At 36.9% G+C, this 19,215-nt stretch overlaps 1 long non-coding RNA gene across 2 annotated transcripts in view; it reads right to left on the reverse strand.

Moving 5' to 3' along the window:
- Positions 1-17,722, reverse strand: part of LOC141550921 (uncharacterized) — a 34,294-nt gene extending 16,572 nt beyond the window's left edge. For both annotated transcript variants that reach the window (XR_012484699.1, XR_012484700.1), the window contains exons 1-3: positions 14,167-17,722; positions 11,633-11,733; positions 1,711-1,809 (exon numbers count right to left, since the gene is read on the reverse strand). This is a non-coding gene — a long non-coding RNA (uncharacterized LOC141550921). The remainder of the gene's footprint in view (positions 1-1,710; positions 1,810-11,632; positions 11,734-14,166) is intronic.
- Between the last annotated feature and the right edge of the window lie 1,493 nt (positions 17,723-19,215).

Below are 19,215 nucleotides of genomic sequence, written 5' to 3' on the forward strand. Positions count from 1 at the left end.
TTTTTTTTTAACTTTAATATCCTCCTATGAAAAAAAAAACCCCAGGTCTTTCCTATTACCATAGTTGCTTTCTATTATTGGATTCTTTCTCCTTTACCTGCTCAATTTTTAAAAAAAATATAAGAGTTTATTAGTGTCATCACTGTTTTTGATGGAGGAGGGAAGAGGAAAGAGGGAATGGTGCCTCTGGTTTTCCTTCAGTTCTCCCCTTTAGTTTGGAACTCCAAATTAAGGACTTCACCCTCCTGCAAGTGCCCACAGTCAGCAACACCCCTGCCCCACTGCTTCTGACTAATTGAGTTTGCTGCTTCTTTCTCTTCCAGGGCCATCTCAGCAGCACAACTAGGCCTAGAGTTCCTAATAAACAATGGTTCCTTTAGTCTTCTTAGAGTCATACCCCCAACACCCTACCCTATGATATATGAAGATGAAAGTTCCAATCCTGGGGTCTTTCTTCAAGTTTTCTCAAGTTGTTCCAAATGCATATTTATTTTATCCCATCTTTTATTTGTTTTTTATCTGTCTACATTCACCCTGAGTCATAATTTTGTTTGGTTTGTGGGGAAAATCTGAAGAACATGGAAATTTTCTGGGAGGAGCCATCCTTCCAGAACCCTCCTCTTGCCAATTTTTAAAAAAAATATGACAATACTATATAAATCAATTTACTTAATCAGTGCCATACCAAAGTACTGAAAGGCTATATTCTATCGCTTAAAAAAATTAATAAAATTAACCTAGCAGAACAAAAGATTAAGAATCTAAGTAGAAATAACTGAGAAGTAAAAGGGCTTAGCAATATACTGTAATGTCATCACAAAAATTAGTTCCTACTGTTTAAAAAATAGAACAGTTGATCAGTGGGAAAGATTAAAAACATAAAACCCAGAAGCAAATAGAAGAGGGAGCATAGTTTTCAATAAACTGAAAGATACCAACTACAGGGAAGGGACATGCTAGTAGGCAAAATTTGCTGCAAAAACTGGAAATAATCTAGCAAAAATTTGGCTTAGACAAATATTTCAAACCATATACCATAATATTGTCCAAATATATGCATATGGATGTATATATATATAAAATATAAAAGTTCATTTAATAAATAAACCAAGGTAGTAGGAAAGGTGATCCCTTTTGCAATTATGAAAAGAAGAATTTATAACCAAAGGATTGGCCAGCCAACCAACCAATAAGTTACTATGTGCCAGGCACAATAGTATAGTATACAAACAGTATACTGTATATACTAGTATACAAACAGAATGAATAAAATAATCCTGTCTTACAAGAAGCATATATTCTAATGGATAGTCAACAAAAGCATATGTAACTATAGGCTAGGTTATATTTCATTGGTATAAGGAACTCCTCCGTGAAGAATCTCCTTCTACTACTATAGGTGAGCAGCTACTCTTCAACTTATAGAATATTGCCTAGAGCAGGGATTCACAAACTTTTGGGGTTTAGTCTATCCTTTATTCTCTTAAAAATTGAGGGCTACTCCTTCAAAGAACTTTTGGTTATGTAGGTTACTTATAAATACTTGCTGTGTTATAGACTAAAACTTTTAGTATTCTTATAAAAATGTTTTTTGATCTATTTGACCAAAGGATTTTAGTCTCTCTGAAAGGATCCGAGGGACATTCAGGGGTCCCCAGACCACATTTTGAGAATCACTGGCCTAGAGAATTGAGAACTTTTGTGACTTACCAGGATCACAAGTCACTATTTGTCCAGGGTGAAATTTGAATCCAGGTCTTCTTGGCCAGTGCTGCAATCCTCTCTATTATTTGGCTTCTCTCTCAATAACTATAAAGAGTAGAAGTACAAATAAATACAAAGTAGTTAACTACAAAACAGTTTGAGAGGTACTAATAGAGATGATCACAGGATGTAACTTTTAAACAATTTTAAATGCCAAAGATCTTTTAAAGTCTGGATTTCAGAGTGGCCTAAGTATAAGCTCTCTTTGTTCAATAGGAAACCAGGGGTGAATAGTTTTGAAATTCTAGATCAGACAGGTCGTCTTTAGCTCCTGGAGCAGAAAGAAGATTCCAGATTCAGAAGGAAAAGGAGGGTAGGTACTGGTTTCCAGACTTTCCTGAAATCTTTCCGTCAAAAACCAAAATAACACATGAAACAAAAGACCCCCCCAATATTTTGATATTTTTGCCATCCCCCATATAATATTAAGTAAGATGTAGGAAAGAGATTCAAAGGCAGTCATAGCTAGAAATAGGGGTCTAGAGATGGATTTCTGGGAAGTATTTCTCCTTTCAAGAAAGAAATGAATGGAGAAATGAATGGGATAAAGGTTAGAAACAGAGGAAAGCTGCCTGGGAACAGAATGAAAGAGGGAAAAGCATCACTTCTTATAGCCATAATTTTGGAATTGCCCCCAAGTAAGTGACCTCTGACACAGTAAAGAACTTGTCAGCTCTAAATTCTATTTCTTCCACTCAGATGTCAATATTTCTCTGACTTTCATTGGTTGGAGCCCATACCTTGGTGTCAGGAATCCTCAGACACTCCCTAGTTGAGTGACTAAGGACACATCGATTTAAGCATTCTCTGCTTCAGTTTCCTCATCTGTAACAGAAGGATAATAATAGCTACCTTCCAAGTTTATGAAGTGAAGAATGAGATGATCTTTGTAAAAAGTGCTTCAGAAATCTTAGTGACTTATAAATGCCGATTATTGTTTTCCTTCTTCATTCTTTGGCAGATGCAAATTTAAGATAATTTTTTTTACTCAAACTTTTCACAAATCTACTTGGCTTTCCTAAACACCTAACTGTGACTGCCTCACACTTTTTTCTCCTGATTTCAAGATGGTCCCATAATCCTTATGATAAAATCACCACCAACCCATTTATTTCTCCCCGGTGAAAAAAACAACTAAGGACAAATAGCAACTCACTCCTACACCCAGTCACCTGCCCTTCCCACTCCCACACATTCCCCTCTCTCCTTTCTTTATCTCAGGTCATCAACCTTTCCTCCCACATGTAGTCCCTCTAGACTTCCTCCCATGGCAATATTTTCAAAATTTCCCAGGAATATTCATGTCATATAACTTTAAGCACCTGGCTACCCATTTGCAAAACTCAGGGTGACAGAAATTGCAAATGGAAAATTCTGGTTGGAATTGTTAAATTTCTTTTAAAAACATAAAAAGAGTCAGATTCCTTTAATTAATACTTTAACAACAGTATCATAACATACCAAGTACTATGTCAAGGTGAGGGGAAGTGCAGTGTTGGCCTGGATTTAAAGAAAGTGAATCTGAGTCATGGTAAGATCCTGAAATGAATTCAACATGAGCTCATTGTACCTATAAAATCCAAGGAACTGGGTGATGTGAACTCTAGCTAGACATACATAAGCACTTTGTTTTCGACCTACAGTGTCATCAGATGTTATCGCCATTAATAATGTCTGCCGTCATCATCTGCATTTGGCAGTAACTGCCTTTGGGCACTCACACAAACCTCAGGCTAGGTAACTCTTGCAATCCTGTAAAGAGAATTTTACAGCTAGGATGGAGCTCCATGCCCTCAATAGCAGAACGTGACTACCACCTACTGGACAATGTAGATTACAGCAGTGGCCTGGAAATAAAATGAAGTGGAAAAATATGTTTGTAGGTTGTTTGCTCTGCCTTATCTTAAAATCAGAACTAAAGTGGGGGGTGGGGTGGGGTGGAGAGGAGAGAAGATTTGGAAAGTACCTACGCTGTGGAATAAAATCAAATTATTTTTCTCATTGTGTTCATCAGAATCCTCCCACCAAAATCCTTCTGTTTGGGCCTCTGAAGAACAAAATTAATTAGATTGTGATTTAACATCAACTAAACTATAAAAGGGATGATATAAAGAATGAGAGGAAAAAATTTAGAGAACTTTTCAGACTTTCTATCCCTTCATAGCTGAGGTTGATATCTTGTATCAATGTCAAGATCAGTATGTTATTATAAAAAGAAAAAAACTATTATAGCTGGTGTACTCTGGTTCCAAAGGGGAATGAAATCAGCCAGTCACATGGTGGGAAGACTGGTGAATATCTTTAATAATAGCCATTTGTGAGACTTGTTGCAAATACCTCTGCTCTTCTCCCATTATAGACTCTCATTCCATATCTTCCCTCTGCCTCTCCCCTTCTGAGCTGAGTCTGGACCCTCAGGACAATTAGAACATCCCCTACTCAGGCAGCTAGAGCAGCACCTGCAGGGGTCATCGATAAAAATCCTGTCCAGGATCTCCAGGCTGAGACCAACATCTCTAGGGTGCAAGTTTGCTGCTCAGGGGCAATAACAAATGAATAAGGATTTCCCCTCTCTTCATTTTAAGTGAGAGCTGAAGAGGAATGGATGGATCTTCATTGTAGATCTCAGTACACTATCTTCCCATATCTCTCCCAAACTTGCCTATAGCTTCACCATCCTTCCAATTACCTAAGTTTACAACTCTGGTACAATCTTCACTATCATCTTCAACTCCACACTCTCTGTCAATCTATGGATATAATAATAATAGCAATAGTAATAATAATTGTTGTTCAGCATGTCTGACTCTTCCTGACCCCACTAGGGATTTTCTTGGAAAAGTTACAGGAGGGGTTTGCCATTTCCTTCTCCAGTTTATTTTATAGATGAGGAAACTGAAGTAAACAGGGTCACACAGCTACTGAGTGTCAGGATTGGGACTCAGGAAGATGGCTCATCCTGACTCCAGGCTCAACTCTCCATTCATTGAACCATCTAGCTTCCCCAATTACATATAAGTATTATGATATCATAATAATTCTTGTTATTTCTTCAATATCTCATCATTACCCTCATTCAAGCTCTCATCACCTTGGCTATTGCAGTAATCTCCTAATTACTTTCTCTGACTTAAATTTCTCCCTTCTTCAATCGTATCTGCCAAAGTGATTTTCCTAAAGTATAGATCAGAATGTATTCAATTTGTACTCAAGAAATTCCACTATAAATATGTATACATATATTGAATTTAACATGAATGTTTAACATATATTAGATTATTTGCCATCTGGGGGAAGGGTTAAGGGGGAAGGGAAGAAAAATTTGGAACACAATGTTTTTCAAGGCTCAATGTTGAAAAACTATCCATGCATGTTTTGAAAATAAAAAGGTTTAATTTAAAAAAAAAAAAAAAAAAAAGGAAAAAGATTTCCAGTGGCTCCCTATTGACTGGAATCATGTATTATATCATCTTTATCTCATCTTTTTAAATTTTCTATTTTTGAATAAATTTAGTAATATGCAAAATTATTTTTTTCTTTTTTTTAATAAATTTTATAATTATAAATTTTTTGACAGTACTTATGCATGAGTAATTTTTTTTTTATAACATTATCCCTTGTATTCATTTTTCCAAATTTTCCCCTCCTTCCCTCTACTGCCTCCCCTAGATGACAGGCAATCCCATACATATTACATGTGTTAAAGTATAACCTAGATACAATATACAAAATTATTAATACAACCCTGCATTATTTTACAGATGAAGAAACTGAGGTAAACAGGGTCACACAGCTGGTGTCAGGATTCGAACTCAGTAAAATTAGTCTTCCTGACCCCAGGCCCAATGCTCTTTCACTGCACCATCTAAATTCCCCAGTTACATATAAATATTATAATATAATAGTTTTTATTATTTCTTATCTTTACATATTCAATTTTGCTGATAATGCTATGCAATTTAAAAAAAAATCCAAAACGTGGAGACCATTGTTTTAGATATAGATTAGGGTGAGTCTGGACCCTCAGGACAATTAGAACATCCCCTACTCAGGCAGCTAGAGCAGCACCTGCAGGGGTTAGTGAAAGGTAAAAAACTTTATGGATATACTTAGACACTGATTAAGAGCTAAAAGCATTTGCTGAAGCTGAAGAACTATGAAGGACTAAGATATTTGACAAATATGCTGTAGCAAGGAATCATTTACCTTCAGAGTATGAATCCTGAGGTGGTTCAACATAAAAATAATAGTTATTAGTAGTCTTACAATTCAAATCACTTTTCTGACTCTTGTCAACTTCCTGTCAGATGAATGTTTTGTGGACACAAAGAAGCCTGCCACACAGCATCAAATGAAATTAATTAAATGGGTTTAGAAGTAGGGAAGAGCAGAATAAGCTAAATTCATTTTCTAAACCTTTTGCAATTGTCAATGCTGAAAAATTACCCATGCATATATCTTGTAAATAAAAAGCTATAATAAAAAAATTCATTTTCTAAGTTAATCTGCAGCCTATAGGGATGCTTATGGTGACTTTCACTTGTATTCAAACTTGATATCACTATTCTAGGATACTCCTGAAACCCTAAGAAAAGATCTAGTTTCTTGGCTCTAGAATGTGGGTCAGATTATGTTTGACACATCCTCCTTTTACCTTTTCTTTTTGCATTGACAAATTCTAATAGATAAGAGATGAAGTCTTTCAGTCTTTAGCCTTGATGAAAATTTACTCATTCTGAAACAAATTGAGGACCACCACATTATAAAATATGTGTATTTTCTACTAATTTTGCTAAAAACAAAAACAAAAACAAAAAAAACAACAACCCACATTTGCCTAAATTAAAATTAGCATCATTACCTCATAAAGAATACTCAATTTTGATCCCAAAGATAAGAGGGTTTTTTAAAATTACCATCAAGACTATCTTTAACAGCCACTATGCTAGGAAGAGAAATGCAGCATATGCAGAAGTGCTCTGCTCTGGGAAGAGAAGAAACTTCCTGAGAGCCAGTACCCTCCCTTCACACAATTGTTGGTATACCTCTGAAAAAAGTTCTGTCCTCCCAGGAGAGCAGCGCAGCCACAGAAGCCTGACAAGCTCCAAACATTCTGACATAAAGCTTTTGTCTGGGAAAGCTACAGATGCAATTATCCTTAGGTCTCCCTATTAATTTCGATTGATGATTATTGTTTAAATTCCTGAAAAAGTTCAATTATAATGTTTAAAAATTGGTTGTAAAGACTAGCACAAATTCCTTGAGGGCACAAACTACATCTCCTACTTTTTGATGTATGGTACTCTGAACACAGTATGCTTTTAACAGGCTCTACTAATAAAATATAGCAAGTAGGTAGTGCAGTGAGTAGAATGAGAGGACTTAGAATTAGGAAGACTCATACTCCTGAGTTGAAATTTGACCTCAAGATAGTTGGTAGCTGTGTGACTCTGGACAAATAAGTTAACCCTTTTTGCCTCAGTTTCCTCATCTGTAAAATGAACTTGAAGAAGGAAATGGCAAATCACTCCAGTATCTGCCAAGAAAACCCCAAATGAGGTTGGATATAAGTGGGGGAAAAAAAAAAGGCTAAACAACAATTAATAAAATGTTAACACTTTTACATTTGTTAGATTTAAATTACATGGGCTAATTAATCAGAGTTTACCTACCTGTTTCCTCACAAAGGGTCAAATGGGGTTTAAATGAATTTTAAAACAAAGAAAGCTTTATATATGGCTAAGTGGGATAATGAATGAAAAGGTCTGGAGTCAGGAAGATGTCAAATCCAGCTTCTGATACTTATTAGCTACGGGACCCTAAGCAAATCACTTAATCTCTACTTGCCTCCATTTCCTCATCTATAAAATATGGATAATAATAGCACCTACTTCCCAGGGTGGTTGTGATTTTGCAAAGTGCCTCACATAGTACCTAATACATATAAATGCTAGTTATTAGTATTATTATTATTAGCATTATCATTGTGACATTGGTACAAAGGCATTATTATATACCTGTCTTGAGGGATGACCCTTCTAAGAGGCAAAACTGATGTAGAAATATATAATAATAATAATAACTGGTATTTCTTTTGATCCAGCAATGTCACTACTGGGACAATTCCAATAGACTTGTGATGGAAAGTGCCACTGATGTCCAAAGAGAGAATAAAGGACACTGAATGTGGATCAAAGCATAGTATTTTCACCTTTTTTGTCTGCTTGCTTTTTTTTTTTCCTTGTGTTTTTTCCCTTTTGTTCTGACTTTTCTTTCAGAACATGATGAATATATAGAATTAAAATGATTATCCATGTATAACCTATATCAGATTGCTTGATGTTTTGGTAAGGGAAGAGGAAAGGGAAGGAGGGGGAAAAAGTATTGGAACTCAACATCTTACAAAAATGAATGTTGAAAACTATTTTTACATGTAAGTAGAAAAATAAAATACTATTGAGAAATAATAATTGATATTTATATAATGCTTTAAGTTTGCAAAGTTCTTTACAAATATTATCTCATTTTTTCCTCTCAATAACCTTGGAATTTAGGTAATATCTTAATTTTTTAGATGATGAATAGCTGAATAAATTATGGTATATGAATGTTATGGAATATTATTGTTCTGTAAGAAATGACCAACAGAATGATTTCAGAGAGGCCTGGAGAGACCTACATGAACTGATTCCATGTGAAATTAGCAGAACCAGGAGATTATTTTATTGTACATGGCAACAACAAGATTATACAGTGATCAATTCTGATGGACATGGCTCTCTTCAACAATGAGATGATCAAGGCCAGTTCCAGTTGTTCAGTGATGAAGAGAGCCGTATATACCCAGAGAGACAACTTGGGAGCTGAGTGTGGACCACAACATAGCATTTTCACTCTTTCTGTTGTTTGTTTGCATTTTGTTTTCTTTCTCAGGTTTTTTTTTTTTTTCTTTAGATCAGATTTTTCTTGTGCAGCAAGATAACTATATAAATATGTATACATATATTGGATTTAACATAGATTTTAACATTATTAATATGTATTGGACTATGTGCCATCTAGGGGAGAGGGTGGGGGAGATGTAGGGGAAAATTTGGAATACAAGGTTTTGCAAGAGTCAGTGTTGAAAAATTACCAATTAAATGTAAAATATTAACACTACTGTCTATCTACCCAGGTTACTTATACCTTCGGAATCCAATACTTAACGTGCAACAAGAAAATTGGATTTATACACATATATTGTATCTAGGTTATACTGTAACACATGTAAAATGTATGAGATTACCTGTCATCTAGGGGAGGGAGTAGAGAGAGAAAGGGGAAAATCTGGAAAAATGAATACAAGGGATAATGTTATAAAAAAATTACTCATGCATATATACTGTCAAAAAAAGTATAATTATAAAATTAATTTTTAAAATTATGTAAATACTAATAGTTATTATAATTTTTACTATAAATTAGTTTCTCCTAATTTTGATGACTTTCCAGTATCAGTTGCTTGTAATGTCAAAATCTCTGTACCAGGATGTAAGAAATACTCAAATTAAAAACAAAATGGAAGGAAAAAAAAAAAAAGAAAAATTACCCATGCATGTTTTGTAAATAAAAAAATTTAATAATTTTTTTTAAATAAAAAAAAATGATGATGAAAATGAGGTCAACTGAGGCTAAGTGACTTGCCTAGAATCATACAGCTAGTAAGTATCTGAGACAGAATTTGAATTTAGATCTTCCTGACTCTAGATCCAATGCTCTATCCACTATGATATTTAGCTCTAATTTCTAATATATGTATTAAAAAAAAGCCATCTTTTATGTGGGGTGAGAATGTATATATACACATATATGTGTATACAAATGTATGTCTGACAGTTAGAATCTATGTTCTAATAATAGAAATGCTACAATAGCAACAATATAAATATCATATTTATATTTATTATTTATAATTTAAAATTTGTACTCTTTATAATATTATCTCATTTTATTCTCCCAACAATTGAGGGAGATAAACGAAATTATTATCTTTGTAATAGAGACAGAAATTAAATGACTTGTCCAGGATCTCATAACCAGTAAGAATCTGAAGCTAGAGATGAATTCAAGTCTTTTTGACACTGGGTCCACAGCTATATCCACTGTGCCATCTAGCTGCTCCTACTGATAATAATGAATTGTAGACCTGAAAGTAGTTTAAGAGATCATCCAGTTCAATGTTCTTATTTTATACTAAAGAAGGGAAAGGGACCTGTATGTGCCAAAATGTTTGTGGCAGCCCTTTTCATAGTGGCTAGAAGCTGGAAGATGAATGGATGTCCATCAGTTGGAGAATGGTTGGGTAAACAATGGTATATGAATGTTATGGAATATTATTGTTCTGTAAGAAATGACCAACAGGAGAAATACAGAGAGGCTTGGAGAGACTTACATCAACTGATGCTGAGTGAAACGAGCAGAACTAGGAGATCATTATACTCTTCAACAATGATACTGTATGAGGATGTATTCTGATGGAAGTGGATATCTTCAACATAGAGAAGAGCTAATCCAATTCCAATTGATCAATGATGGACAGAATCAGCTACACCCAGAAAAGGAACACTGGGAAATGAGTGTAAACTGTGAGCACTGTTTTTTTGTTTTGTTTGTTTTGTTTTTCTTCCCAGATTATTTTTACCTTCCGAGTACAATCCTTCCTTTGCAACAACAACAAAAACAAAATTCGGTTCTGCACATATATACTGTACCTAGGATATACTATAAGATATTTAATATGGATGGGAATGCCTGCCATCTAGGGGAGGGGGTGGAGGGAAGGAGGGGAAAAACTCGGAACAGAAGGGAGTACAAAGGATAATGTTGTTAAAAAAAAAAATTACCTATGCATATGTACTGTCAAAGAAAATGTTATAATTATAAAAATTAATAAAAAAAAATAAAAGAAAAATGTTCTTATTTTATAGATGGCTCAGAAAAATTATAAGATCAGATTTTTAAATAAAACTTAAACATGCCTGGTTTCCTACCTGATAGAAGTCTACCTACTTAGCTTTCCTTGGCAATATCATAAACACAGTTGACATAGCATAACTTCCCTAGCTCTTTGGGATAGGATGAGTGAGGATGCCATGTTTGGTGCTACTTCTGGACTTGTCTCCTGCTAAAATGATCAGTTAGTAGAAAAAAGAACATCCTGTGGACCACGTAACTAGCTTAACCAGCTAGTTTGAGCTTTAAATGGGGAAAATGTGCCCCAATGACCATCAAATCTTATATCATATTAAAAATACAGAAGTTACAGTTTTGATTGAAGCCCTTAGAGGGAGTTGGAGGATAAATCATAAGGATGCTAGCAAAAGGAAAGCAGACTAGAAGAGGCAAAGGACAGTGTATATAACACTTAATTCTCTTTGATTCATCTTTGCATTTTCTGTGTTCGGGGTGCATAGAGGCAGATAAAGCTGTCCAGTTTCTCTCATTCTCTGGTTGTATGGCTGCCTGTCAGTTTCTGTCTTGATCTCTCGTCTGTCTTTGAAACTTCTCAGTGTGTTCAAGCTCTCAGGAAAGTCTCCTTTTTTTCTTCAACAAAGTAATTTCTTTTTATGGAATGGAATATACTCTTAGCCATTTCTTCTTAGCCAAGACCCCCCAAAATGGAAAAGGGAATCCACTACACACCCAAATCCCTTCTTGGCGCTATGTTCCTAACAAGGATCACTTCAGTATGGGTCCTAGTCATTTCACTCCTATTTTCTTTGTCTTGAACACTCATTGCACGATATGTCTCCTTTCTGGACTTTCTCTCTCTCTCTATCCCTGTGGGAGGAATTCCAGAATGTTGATTCCCCGGATCCCCTCCTACCTTCTCAGGGGCAGTGGGCAGGGTCCCTCTGTATGTCTGCAGAGAGAACATGGTTGTCCATATATCTTGGATGAACCTGGGAGTCACCAACTACAATTTTTCTGTAAAATAGAGAACCCAATGCTTTACTGTCTGCTCTGCCACCACATCCTAAGGCTTTCTGCCATGATATTCTTCAAATCCTCAAGCACTGTCAAAGAAGCCTAAAGAAATCTGATCTCTGCCATCTGAAACTATAGATTTAGGTCTTTCAGACCTTTATATCTGTTCTGCAGTTGGAACAGGACCTATGAACAATTATATATAGTTTTCTCCACCAATGAGAATATAAGCTCTTTATGAGCAGTCAGTCAATCACGTAAATAGGATTTAATAAGCCTTTCCATGCACCAGGCATTATGTTATGCACTGGAGATTTTTTTTTTAAGTCCCCCCCCCAAAAAAAAAAAAAAAAAAAAACAACTCTGCTCTCAAGGAGTACGTAGTATAATGGGGCACATCTTCTCTTATATCCCCTTCCCCACTCAGCACAAACTTGTAAGTACTTACAAGTATACAAGAGTGATAAATGCTTTTCATTCATTAATTCAATGAAAATTAATATCACCAGGTAACCCTGAGATACTAAAATGTTTTTAAAATATCCAAGAAACAATTTTTTAGACATTTAGGGAAAAAAGGTTACATTACATTCAGTTATATTTTATTGTAATACAAATTTTTGTAAAATGGTATTCTTGTATTTGCAATAAAACAAAGCACTTTTTTCCCCCAGCCATTCTGGATAAATGGGAGCTCACTAGGTGGCAGTAATGGATAGAGTGTTGCCTGGACTCAGGGATTTAAAAACCTGCTCAGCTGCCTATTTGCTATGGAAAGACATTTAAGTTCTTTTGCCTCAGTCTCCTTATCTATAAAATTGGATGATAACATCACCTACATCCCAAGGTTTTGAGAGAATCTAATGAGATAATATTTGTAAAATGCCTAGAACATAGTAGGTATTATCCAAATGCCATTACTATATTATTATTACCCTTGTTGTTCATCCTTCATTCTCAGAGATGACTAATGGCATCAGGAGGGCGATGGCTTGACTTACAAGTGAATAGGATTTAAATGAGGCCGAACTGTGCAAAGTCATCAGCCTTACTCTCTCTTCCAGGGTCATCTGAATTCAATGACAAGATATAAGTCAGGACAACTGGTGATGAACAAGGATGCAGTGGGACACCTTGGTCTTTTAAAGTCAAGATCCTTCTATACTCTGGGAACTGAATGAGGATCACAATATAGCATTTTCATTCTTTTGTTTGCTTGTATTTTGTTTTTTCTCATTTTTTTCCTTTTTTGATCTGATTTTTCTTATGCAGCAAGATAATTAAATATGTATACATATATTGGGTTTAACTTTTTTTTATTAAAGCTTTTTTATTTTCAAAACATAGGCATGGATAATTTTTCACCATTGACCCTTACAAAGTCTTATGTTCCAAATTTTCCCCTCCTTCCCCCATCTCCTTTTCTAGATGACAAGTAATGCAAAACATGTGTAACATATATTAGATCACTTGCCATTTAGGAGAAGGGGGAAAGGGAAGGGGAGGGAATTTGGAACACAAGGTTTTGCAAGGGACATTGTTGAAAAATTATCTATGCATGTATTTTGAAAATAAAAAGCTTTAATACAAAAATAAATAACTAAAGTTAAGATCTTTCCCCAGGTCTTAGTTTGTCTGAGGCAACACCTATTCAACAACAATTAAAGACCAGTTAAGAACTGAGGCAAAAGATGGCCTAGTAAGCCTTCATAAAAGCATTAGTCAGGGATGGGAATACCCCCAGAATTTTTGGCCAAAAAAGAAGCAATTGCTGTTTACATTTACTTGGAGTAATCAATACTCAATGACCTAGTGAGGCTTGAGCTGTGACCTATTATTGGTCAGATAGTGCCTTTGATTTTAAAGGCATAATCAAGCAGCTCCATTTGAATCCCAGTGTTTTTGTTTTTGTTTTTGTTTTTTCATCAAAGCCTGGTTTTCCAAAATTATCTATTTTTTTTTTTTTTTTTTTTTTTTTTTTTGCTGAGGCAATTGGAGTTAAGTGACTTGCCCAGGGTCACACAGGTAGGAGGTGTTAAGTGTCTGATACCAGATTTGAACTCAGGTCCTCCTGACTTCAAGACTATATTTCAAGAAACCATAAATGAAAACCACATGAGACAAGGTGTAACGTGCTCTCCTGGCAGTTACAATTACTAGTCTGTCCTGGACCCACCAGAGTACCTTTGACCACTGTCCTTTGCAGTGTGAGCTCTACCCGGCTCGCCTCCTCTGAGGCCTTCTAAGGTCTCTGGCCACAATCTCTTGAATCTATAGCTTAGTAACCGGTAGCGCACTCAAGAACAACCACATGTAATCTTAAAAGCCTTTATTATACCTACTCACATAATGCCCTAACTGATGCCCTGACTTGTTGGTTCCCTGGTGAACACCTGGTCAGAAGACCCATGTGTTCACTACCAAAACCCTTACCTCTTTTGGCTACCCATCATGGCTTGGCCACCCAGCTGGGGAGCCAGGGTGAACAGCAGGAGATTAAAGAGGCCAGTTGCTGCCTGCAGTGGGCTTATATAGGGCCTGTGAGGTCACACACACAGCCAATCAGCGAGAGAGTCACCCATTACGAAGCTATCTCAATATGGCCAGGATCCCGCCCAAGGGCAGTCCTAATATCCACAGAAATTTCTGGGCCTCAATCCCGATGCACTGTGTCCGCCCATTTAAAGGGCCCTTACAATTCCCTTTCTCTTGTTTTGCGGGAACCGCACATCTCACCAAGCTAAACTTTTAGCACCAGCTGTAGTTCACTTGGTCCATGAGATGACAGAGTGTTATGCCCAAAGAGGTACAAAGCAGCAGATCAGTAAACAGAAGTATGACAATGAGAACCAGGCTCAACAGTGGCCCAAATGTTCAACCCATTCATCAAAGTCATACTCGAGATAATAGGCCAAAGAGATTGGATGCCAATGAGGTAGGATGTCAACACTGAGGTGGGAAGTCAACAAGGTAAAACATCACAATTCTAGTTAACAAATATCAGTAGGTATGTTGACACAATTCTAGTTACATTTATCACAGTTCTAGACCAATTCTAGTTTCTTACAATTTTCTGTTGCACTTTTTACAATCCTAGAGCAATTCTAGCTTATCACAATTCTCTATTGCACTTTTCACAATTCTAGAACAATTCTAGTTTATCACAATTCTCTATTGCACTTTTCACAATCCTAGAGCAATTCTAGCTTATCACAATTCTCAATTGCACTTTTTCACAATTCTAGAACAATTCTAGCTTATCACAATTCTCTATTGCACTTTTCACAATTCTAGAACAATTCTAGCTTATCACAATTCTATTGCACTTTTCACAATTCTAGAACAATTCTAGATTCACAGGTGCACATAAGCAAAGTCATGTCCAGTAACATTGTCTCAATAACAATGGCAGGTGGGTGTGTTGGTTTTTCACCCACTAATTTAAAAGCATAGTCCTTCAATAGAAAGCATAGGGCAAAGCCTCTTCCCAGGCCACCATATGGCAAGTGGCCACGGGAGAAGCAAGCAGGCCCATTGTCCATTTACAGTCTTTATATCGCGTATCACCCAAAACAGTCCATTTCAGCTGCAACACTGGAACTGTGTCTGCTGTCTCTGGTGTCACGGTCAGGAGGGACATTGCTGCCATCAGCGTCTGAAGGGCTGCGGACATCTGGCTGGTCTCTCTGGACTGTTGTCTGGTCCTTCTCTTGGATCCCCAGGTTACAAATGTCTCTGGTGGGGATGAACTCTGCTGCTGGATCTGCACCTAGGAAGGAATGTCCCCCGGGGCCCAACTTGGGCCTTTCCAAATGCCATCCAGGCCTTTCCACATCACAGTGGAAACAAAGTTGTTGTCAAAAAGATTAACAAGTCAGACAAAAGTCAGTCTGTCACTTAGCTGCACTTTCTGTGTATGCCCGAAGTGCATTGCTAAGGTAAAATGCAAAGAATTTAAAAATGTAAAACCAAAATAATTTAAAAGTGTAAAACCAAAATAGATTAAAAATATAAAACCAAAATAACTTTAAAATGTAAAATCAAAATACTTTGAAGATGTAAAATCAAAAATGTTTTAAAATGTAAGATCAAAATTTAAAAATTGTAAGCAATCACATATCCCAAAATTCCCTTCTCTTGTTTAGAAGAGAAGATCTTGGGGATAGTCTGTGCAGTAATGACTTTACTAGAACACTCGGCTATATCCCTGAATTCTTTTGCCTAAAAATCAAAGTTTGAGTTTCTGATACCGAATTGTACTCCAGGAGTGTGAATCAATAAATCTGATATTTTCCTCCTGGGTCAAAGATCACACACTGTCTATTTATTCTAGTGATTAAAACAGCAATTTTCCAACCCATTCTAGACATAAACACTGTTTTATAAGTACCCGTAGGGGGTTGGGAAATCAAGCTCACCTGTGGAAGTGGAAAATCCACGAGGTAATAAAAGAGGAGTTCCAACTCTCCAAAGACGATCCTAGCAGTTTTACAAGTATAAAACTCCACTCTCTCTAACTGCAAGGTCTTGTCCCTGTAAGGTTTCTTAGAAATTAACTGAACTGTATTTTTAAAACTTTTCTGATTATACTCAATACCCCACAATTCCTTTTTGCCTTGGGGCATAAAGCCTACTCCTGTCCTTTGAAATGAAGACACAGGAGTTTTGAATGGATTAATGGGCAGTGCTGATGGTATTATCGCCCTTCCTTTTCCTCCTCCCCCTTCTCCCTTGGCCCAAGAAGGTGAGGCAGAGGGAAGAAGAATTGGAAAATTCCCCAAAGGCTGATTTAAAATCAAACCTGAGCTTTGCACATAAAAAGAACTAAACTTCTTCTCAATGAAAGAGTAATCAATAAATTCCTTAAAACAACAATGCACAAGGTAAACCAACAAAACGCTAAGAAGAATTTCTACAACTGAAGTCCATGTGATTCGTTTATTTCCTTCCTTAGTTTCAGCCACTGGTTTGAACTCGTCCTGTTCTATCTGTAGTAACCTAGCTTTTTCTTCTTTCTCTATCTCCATCTGTAGTTTAACCTGCAATTCCAGCAACTCTTGCTGTGGCATTTTATACTCTCTACTGTCATACAATCGCATTAGCTCTAGGTTGCTCCCTCTCCTAGCTCTATTTACTGGGTGTGGGGATAGCCTTTGTGGAGCTTGATTACAAGCTTCCTGCTGTTCTTCAGTGGTGATCTTTGTTAAAAGATCTTCCATCTGGCTCTTTAACCTCTTTATATAATAAGCATTATGTTCAGCTGTGTCCTTGAGTCTGATCCCAGATTTACCTGGGTCCATATTGCTTCTTTGTCTTCCCTCTTAAGTGGCGTTTCTACCGGATCTTTCAGAATCTTAATTCTGAATATTAAATATTTTTAAAACCTGATAATTTCTGATGCGTCCACCACGTTGGGCGCCATTTGTAACGTGCTCTCCTGGCAGTTACAATTACTAGTCTGTCCTGGACCCACCAGAGTACCTTTGACCACTGTCCTTTGCAGTGTGAGCTCTACCCGGCTCGCCTCCTCTGAGGCCTTCTAAGGTCTCTGGCCACAATCTCTTGAATCTATAGCTTAGTAACCGGTAGCGCACTCAAGAACAACCACATGTAATCTTAAAAGCCTTTATTATACCTACTCACATAATGCCCTAACTGATGCCCTGACTTGTTGGTTCCCTGGTGAACACCTGGTCAGAAGACCCATGTGTTCACTACCAAAACCCTTACCTCTTTTGGCTACCCATCATGGCTTGGCCACCCAGCTGGGGAGCCAGGGTGAACAGCAGGAGATTAAAGAGGCCAGTTGCTGCCTGCAGTGGGCTTATATAGGGCCTGTGAGGTCACACACACAGCCAATCAGCGAGAGAGTCACCCATTACGAAGCTATCTCAATATGGCCAGGATCCCGCCCAAGGGCAGTCCTAATATCCACAGAAATTTCTGGGCCTCAATCCCGATGCACTGTGTCCGCCCATTTAAAGGGCCCTTACAACAAGGGAGTTAATTTTTTAAAAAGCAATATAGTAAAAAAAAAAAAAAAAAAAAAAAAAAAAAAAAAAAAAAAGGGAAGAAAAAAAAATTAGCCTCTAAACTGCAAGATATCTTTAGAAGTATAAGACATTTATAGCCACATGCAAGTATATAACTCCCTACATGAACAGAGTGATCAGAGTCTGGGGCAGGAGGAGAAGGAGAAAGAGAAGGGAAAAAAGAAGAGGAAAATTATTATTACTATCACTTCAGCTTCAAAAACCTTCAAACAAACAAGTGCCCCCCATGTTTTTGCCACTAGGTTTTGTCATAGGTACAATCACAAAGTCCAAGCATAGTCAGTACTCCTAAAACAATTCTATCTCAGAATAGGAAGGGACCTTGGCAATCATCCACCTCTACCCTCTCATTTTACAAATGAGCTTTATCTGAGAGTTTAAAAGATTTACTGTGAAAGATAAATGGGTATTCAAATTTTTTCAATTCAATTCAAATTCAATTTTTATCTTGCTTAATTAAGAATGCCTCCTTAGTGTTCATGGGACTAGATCTACTGTGGGATGGAGTGGGCCAGAGCCAGCTGGGATCCCAACCCTCCCTCAACCCATCAGATCCTTCTCTTTCTCCTTCTCCTCCTGCCCCAGACTCTGATCACTCTGTTCATGTAGGCAAAGGGCAGGTTTATTTAGGAGAAGGAATTACAAGCAAAATGGAGAATTACAATAGACACCAGGAGTGATAAATATGAAATAGAATTGGGAGAGCATATAGTTACACACCAAAGTGATTTTAACAATTAACAATGGAAAAGACACGTTTCCTAGTGGAACTCACAATTAACCACAAGAAAGGCTATATTCCATGAAATGCGAGTATGCCCTTAGTTGACAGGGTAAGTCCATGGAGGAGTTTAGCATCCTAAAAGAGTTAGTTAGCTACAGCAAGGAGAGAGACTCTATGAGACATGGTGGGGGAATGAGAGGAGAAAGACACTAGAGGCAGTGAGATAATATTTGTAAAGGACTTAGCACAGTGCCCAGCACATAGCAGGTGCTTAATAAATGCTTGTTTCCTCCCTTCATAACTCTGACACTAGATGTAAGACAAAAACTTCAGTTTATTCATCTATAAAAATGGAGATAATAATGACTACCTACCTCCCAAGGTTGCTATGATGAAGGTGAACTTTAAAACACTATATAAAAGTGAGTTGTTTTTATGATAATAATCTAATGTTAGGATTCCTGTAAAAAGGTTGTAATGAGAGTCCAGTTTACAATATTTGCTTCCCTTGCGAGAGGTGCTTACACACATGGACAGGAGAATCAGTCCCTCTCCTTTTCAAGATCTGCTCTGCCATGCTCCACCACACCGCTTAGTGTAGAGATCCACCATGTCCCCACTTAGATATCCTGGGAGCCACTCATATTCTGGATCTCCATCAGGGCATATGTTCTGTAGCCAGCCCTACCTTAGTGAAGTGAGATA

Source organism: Sminthopsis crassicaudata, chromosome 1 (assembly GCF_048593235.1).
Source record: "Sminthopsis crassicaudata isolate SCR6 chromosome 1, ASM4859323v1, whole genome shotgun sequence".
NCBI classification, from domain to species: domain Eukaryota; kingdom Metazoa; phylum Chordata; class Mammalia; order Dasyuromorphia; family Dasyuridae; genus Sminthopsis; species Sminthopsis crassicaudata.